The sequence below is a fragment of the Zosterops lateralis genome (assembly GCF_965231275.1).
Source record: "Zosterops lateralis genome assembly, chromosome: 3".
In the NCBI taxonomy this organism is placed as follows: Eukaryota; Metazoa; Chordata; class Aves; order Passeriformes; family Zosteropidae; genus Zosterops; species Zosterops lateralis.
In genome coordinates this window covers 8,410,563-8,418,079 of record NC_139764.1, presented here as the reverse complement: position 1 = coordinate 8,418,079, position 7,517 = coordinate 8,410,563, and positions in this window count along the sequence as shown.

Below are 7,517 nucleotides of genomic sequence, written 5' to 3'. Positions count from 1 at the left end.
AGCAAAACAAAACACCCAGAAAACAAAATACCCAAAAAAATACACACATAAAAGAAACCACAAACCAAAAACAAAAAAAACAGGAAAATTTTAAAGCTCAATTAGAAAAGAGTAGCCTGAGAGTCAACAGCTAGCAAATGAAATAGAATTTTAATTAACTTGTCTGATAATTGAGGGTATTAAGGAGGAAAAAATATCTGGTGAAATGGCACTGCCTGATCCAAATTCAGCAATAATTTGTTATTAAAGATGATATCTAATGACCATCTAGACAAACCTCTAAGGAATAAAAGCAAAGGCCCAACTCCTCCAAGATAGTTTGTTGCTATTTTATTTCCTGTTATGTGACTCATTGCGTGGGTCACTCTGGGTCATTGCATGGTTTCATATCCATTTGAAAACTTCAGTTATCATTCTCAGTCCTGCCTTTCTTGATGTGGAGGAAACAGGCTTTATTTTCTTCTCTACAATACCTGATTGTTGCAACCAGTTGTTTACAAAGTCTTCACGGATTTGTGTGTAATCACAAGCCAAATATTTGTGGCTTTTCTAAAACACTGGTCTAATATCCCCCAGCCTGTAATCCCCATACATTAGCTAGAATTTTTATCTTCTCTAAGCAAAATTTGGGTCTTCAATGAGCACAGGGATATCTTGAAGACTGTTCTTTTAGCCTCCACGTCCTTCCCAAGTTTCCCCATGAGAGGGAGAAGGAGCCTTAAATGATTTTTCAAGTTTCAAAAATCAAGTCTAGATTTGAAAGGACTTCATGTAGATTTGCAATAACTTAAAAACTTCTTTGACTCATTATCTTAAACTCACACACTAATTCCCAAGAGGAAGAAATAGAGACATACTTTAAAAAGGCTGTTCTCAAGGTGCTACTGGCCCAGGCAGATGAAGAAGGAAAGGGAAATTTCATTGGAAAGTTTTTTGAGCAGTTGTGAAAGCCAAAACTCAGATAGTTCGGATCAGATTCAGATAAAAATTAATTAGGTGAGCTGGAGCACAGGAAAGAAAACTCTCTTAGCACAAGGGAATGATATGATGGAAAAGTCCACCTTCCTGTCTATGCAATCCAGCTGAAGCTGAGCAGCAGGTGTGTGAACTTCTGAGCCCTCAAAATGGAGCACTGAAGTTTTTCAGGATTCTCTTTCACCCTCCTTCTGCCTCTGATGATCCTTGGGGGTCCTTTAACAACTCAGGATATTCTGTGATTTTCTAAATAAGTCCATTCCAGGAAGGCTAGATGCAATAGAGCCTCTTAAATATCTAACTCCACAAGTTCTCATGGATTTCACTTTTAGACTAGTGCTGCTATTAGCATCAGCTACTTTATTCTCCAATTAATAATAACAGAGAAATAAATAAACATCAATGAGCAACAGAATGTGTGAAATCTGGTTTTCTCTGGGTTTGTTTATCATGGTCAGGTTCCCTTGTGTTTTGAAATATGCATGCTCTGATAAAAGTTCCTTCCAGTTTAGGGTATTATTGAAGGTTCTTTCATGTGGAGCCCCTGGGATTTCACACACAGTGAGCTCAAACCACAGTTTTTTTCCCAGTAGAGACACATATAAGGTCTCTCTCCTCTACCTCACTGCCTATTTTTTACAAGACATGTTGGAATGTAACTTTGAGGCTTCTTCCTGCCACATTTAAGTAAAATTGCCTACTAGGCTTTAAATTAGAGGACAGGAAGAGGTGCTTGTTCTGAGACAGTTAGTCTTGGATCTTCAGGACCAAGCTTTTCTCAGGGGCTAGCACACTTCAGAATGCCTTTCCTGAAGGGACACTGAGCAAAACAAACTGGTTGTGGATCAGAGACCATGGCTTCACCCACTGCACTCCACTAACACTGAGACAGGCCCTGGGGAAAGCATGAATCCTGTGAAAACAGTCCAGGGTAAACTGTATTTGCTCAGTCCTCCATCAGCTGAAATCTCTCACTCCCACCACAAAGACTGCAGCAAGTGCACACACAAAGGGTCACGGCCCAGCTCACAGCTGGCAGACTGTTGCTCTCTCCTTGTGCTCAAAAGCCAGCCTTCCCTTTGAAAACAAAGGCTGCAGCTTCACAGAAAAACTGGAATCCATCAATGGGACTTCTGCCCGGGCAAGGATTGCAGGCTTGGTCTGTGCCCTGTAGGTGAGTGATCCTACAGCAGCTCCCTTCCAGCATTCCTCTTTTCAAGGCACAAGAGTATGAAATGTGGAAAAAAAAAAAAACCCTTGCAGCTGCTTTCTTCATGTCTCCACTGCAGCTGCAGGGAGTGGCTTTTCAGCTCTGTGTTGCTCTAAAAGCACTTCATAAGGAGGCCAAAAGCACTTATTGTTCATTTAAAATGTTCTCAGTGGCATTATCCAATCACCAGCTGAGGAGGTGCACAGACTGTCAGTCACACTGCCTTCTAAGCCTAGTCTTCAGTATAAGTGGGATACCTTTTCCCCCATGTGCTCTTATCCTAAATTCCATATGCTATTTTTCCTTTTAATTAGTGTGAAACATTTCTAACATTTGGTTTTTTAAATTCTTTACCTACAAGTTGGGGTTAAGTTAGACTATTGTTACAGAAAGGAAAGGACTGATCCCTGCATGCAAGAATTCAACAGTAGAGAAAAGCTTTAGCAGTAGGATTATATTCTATATAATGACAAAATATATTATATATTATGTCATTTACACATTGTTTGAGATCTTGTTTATGTCACCACTGACACAAAGGGCCAAAACATACCTAAATACCAATAGAATAGGAATCGGTCACATGAAGTTCTTCCAGACAGGTTTTTAAATGATGGATGGTGTCCCTGGGACATTCTGGGGATAATGATTTCTCAAAGTCCTGATGTTAGCCTGTGTATCCTCAGAACACAGAAAATCCAACTACCAAACAGTAGACTTTTACAGTAACAGATTATGCTCAACTTTAATCCTGAACTTACTTTTTTGGTTTCAGAACTCACTCAAAACATCAATTAAGAATAAAATACTGAGGGGAACAGCAAATGGAATCTCAGCCTCAATCAGCACTGAAGCCAGTACTAACCAAGGATCTTCACAACATTGCCAAAACAAACCTTCCTGTGGCCACAGAAGAAAGTGATTGAGCATATTTGATACGTGTGATAACCTTTGCATTGCTAAGGGTATTTGTATTCACAGATGCAGGGTAACTGAAATATCCAACCTCTGTTCAGCAGCAACTGGGAAGTGTTCATTCAAAAGACTGTCTAAAACTAGATAAATGCAATAGGTTTCAATGTTTTCTTCACTCTGGCCATTCTTCGTATTACCAACAGCTTGAGTTTATTCTTCCTTCTAGACTAGTTCTGACCATCCACCCAAGTACTGCATGAGCTAGACAAATCCAAACAGGTCTAAAAAAGCTACTCATCAGAGTAGAGATATTTTGAATACAGCTCAGGATTTATGTCCTTAAATCATAAGATAAGTGTTTGTAAACAAGGAACACACTTGCAATTGTAAGGACCAGCTAAGAAATAGGAAGGGATTATTAAATCAAATAATTTACTAGAAAAAAATACATTGATTGAGCAGCTCTAATAATGACAAAAATGACCTTTGCCCCTTCTCAGGTGGATTTGATTTTTTAACCCTAAATGAAGACTTCTTCAGTTTTAGCACCTAGGAAGGAGAAGCACAAAGTCTGGAAACTTATAATAATTCTTTGGGTTTGACTCACTCAGTATTTCTAGAAGGACAGTAGACCTGGGCACATGTAACTAGCTACACAATTGATGGAGCAATGATTTTCAACCTGGCACAGAGGTGAGATTTATCCTGTTAGCATGTGGAGATTGCTATAGGGAGAACTTGACTTGGTTATTAGCATGAATGAAAACCACTGCGGTTCACTGTATTGCAAAAATACCTTTCAGTTGCTAAATTACTAAATAGAGTAAATAGTTCAGTGATGCTTTAGGTGTCTCTGCCAACAACCCAGTGCAGCTTGGTTCTTATCATCAACTTGTCTTCATCATGCAGAATCTCCTTCTGTAAGCAAAGGCAAGAAGGAGTATGCAGAAACTGTTAGGAAAACAGTTTGCTGCTTTCTTGGTCATGAATAAGGTGACTGGGAAACACATTTTGTCTATTTCAAACCCTCTTAGGTTAATGCATTGTTTTTCCCCCAAAGAAAAGATGTGAGTATACCTCAGCCAACACAATAGTCATGGGATGTTCATTTGGGCATCCTTCTGTTGAAGTTCCTTGCACACTATGATCATATAGGTAGGCTACATGTAGATCCCAAATTAACAACTTAATTTTGGGTTTCGTGTTTAAATTTAATTTCTGACAGAAAGGACAGCAAAAAAGTCAGGTAGAAAAACTCTTTTTTATGTAAGAAAACAGCTTTGAGGTCTTTTTGTGAGGACAGTGAATCTCTCTACCTACTAAGTACAACAGAAAATGTCCAAAAACAGTGAGGAGCAACGGGCACAACACTATGACCAGCTCTAATGCTCCTCTAGGAATTCACCAAGCATGTAGGACTTCAGTAGTTCTACTAGGAATCATGGACATAAAGCATACAGTTATGTATTTTATGTTTCTGAGCACTCTAAAAGATAGTAATGCACACAAGCTAGATTCTTTCCTCTTTTTTTAGATTTAAAAACCCAACCAATCTACCCCATTTCTACTGTAAGCCATCACGTTTCTCTCTCTTGTTCTTTTTCCCTTTACAAAAGCACACGGAACACACAGGTGTGGCAGTTGCAAAACCTTCTGAATCAAGAGTCCTGTTTAAAATTCTCCTTTCCACCAACACTCATATTTAGCCAGATGACTTCAAGCAGGAGGAGATGGGCCACATCTGAGCAATGCTCAAGGTTAAATGCATATACTTCAGGAGCCTACACCCAAAGGAAGGGAAAAAAAAAAAAAAAAGAACAAGGAAAAGAAAACAGACAGGACCTCATGAGAGCTCAGAGGTAAACAGAAAGGAGGTGAGGGTTTACAGATACTTTAATGCAGTGTAGGTTGGCACTGCAAAGCCATGTCCTGTATCAGCACAGTCTGCCTTGATTTAAAAGCAGGCAAGGTTCACATTGCCAGAGCAGAAAACGTTCTTTTTCATGGGAAAAGTGATTGTTGATGCTGGCAGTTGACTGAGGCTCACGGCCAAGGGTTTAACATGGCAGCATTCTTCTGCCTTAAGTGGATTCTTGGACCCCTACTCTGTTGCAAAAGAGGTCCGTGTGGGATATGTGCTCTCCAGCCTAAAAATTGAGCTCTCCTCCCTCCTCTATCACAGACAGTACCACAGACTCTTGCTTAGCTGGTTTACTAGCTAAGCAACAACTTAGGCTCCTATCTGAATTTGATCACCTGAAATGAAAGCGTTAACACATACTTGGAAGCAAGGCTTGGATTTGGTTATCTTTTTGCAAAGTGAGTTCTTAGTTATGAACTGAATGCATTACAGAGAAGGAAAAGGCCACTTAGCCTAGTAAACTTTCCCCCCTTTGGGGTTAGCTGGACATCACCTCCTTCAATTCCCACCCCCCACGCCCCCCCCATTTCTGTAGAAATAAAATATGCCTCCTTTCCTCCTGAACTCTTTTAGAAAAGTCTGATTTAAGGACCTCAGTTGGCAACATGTTCCATATGTCTGTTACTCTAGGAGCATGGAGGCAATGGGCCAAACACAGAGCTTGTGTGATGGGCACAATCCTCCTTGCCTGCTAAAGGAGCTGTACCCCTTTTGCCTGGGTTTAATTTGCTCATGGCTACAGAAGAGGGCTGGGGATGAGCAAAGCTGAGTTGCATTCTCAGCTCTGCCAGAGGTTTGTCACCAAGACCTAAAGGGAAAACAACCTCTTGGCTTTGTTCTGCCTCAGTTTAATGCGGGCTCTAAGCTACTCATGTCCTCCAAGGGAGCTCTGTGAAGTTGAATTAATCATGGCAACAGCTAAACCATCCAGAAGACAGGCAAGAAATACCAATCATACTGTAAGCAAAGGGGCAGTTTAAAAATCAGGGCAGCTACATAAAAAAATCTGCCTTGCAGAGACTTCTTAGAAAGGGAGGATATTTTAAATCAGATTAAGTTCTGGACCAAATTTTGCAGATCAACTTTTACAAGTACAAACTGTTTGAACAAAATCCAGGATAACATTAACACAAATAAGAGTATACCTATGCATGAAGGTGCTTACAGGGGCAGGCTCTGCACCACTGCTCCTGACTATCTAGAGTGCAATTACAGAAATCAAATGGGTAGGATCCGATGCTGAGAAGAAAACTGGGTAGCAGTGTGTTTACTGGTAGCTTTTTGGTCCTCTGATTAATGCAGAAAGCAGAACAGCTACATACTCTGCTGCCAGGAATTTCAGAATCTGACAGGACTCATTCTTTCCCTCAGCTTATCAATTCAGATGATTCTCTCTTAAAAAGGAGAAAAGTGAGACTGGTTTGACACTGCAGTTATACTAGAGCCTGCCCCTTTTTTCCCCAGCAGTGTGAGAAATCTCAGGAGCAACTGTGCCAAGTAATTCCCCCTCCTGGTGACCCCACTGTTAGACTGTCCTGTGGCCACCTTTAACAGAGCCACCAATAGCATATGCCCTTACCTTGAAAGACATAAAATCACCTCTATGGCTAAACATCAACACTTTGGACACAGGGTCAAGTCACAACTGTTACACTTCACAGATGGTTAAAAGCACGAAGAAAAAAAAGTTTTGCCCAGCTACAAATTTGCCTTTTTAGCCCCCCAAGTAAGAGAAAGAATGCTTGCCCAGCCCAGCACTGCTTTGCACGCTGTCTCCCCTTGCAGGGGGACCACATCCATCATTCCTGCTTGCTTTGGCAGCACCCTGCCTCAGGTGCTGAGATTTCTCTTGTCTAATTCACAGCACTGGCTGGTAGTGAAGTGGTGTTTGGACAACACCATCCTGCTCATTGTCACGTTCATTCACAGTGTGGTGAAGTCAAGCCCATTGTGAACAGACTAAAAGTCATTTCAACTGTCAGCAGGAGGATTTACACAACTTGTTTCTTTTGCTCAAATAGTGACTGCAGGGTAAAAACAGCTGTTCAGGCAGTAGCAGCATTAGCTCTTTTCAGACAGAGCAAGGTGGGGGAAAGGAGGGGTTAAAGAAAAATAAGCCCTATAAAGCATTTCTTTTAGGAGAAGCCAAATAGATATTTACTGTGAATCCAAGAGACCAGTTTCCCCATTTTTTTTCCTGCACTCCCTCCCCACAGGTGGCAGACATTGGACCCTGCACCTCTCCAGCCGCTGCAGCAGCCCATCACTGGTGGTCTCAGACTGCCCTCTACAGTCTACTCAACCATCCAGCTGCTCAGCTGATCTTCAGGCTAAAGACCTGCCAAATCTGTCAGAACGTGTGACATATTAAAGATACCAGAGTGTCACATATCAGGCAGATAAGCCACTAATACTGAGCCGTGCACTCAGGGAAACCGACGGCTCAGAGGGCGTCTCTCCACCAGCACTTCTCCAGTACAAGGGATGATCTGGGGA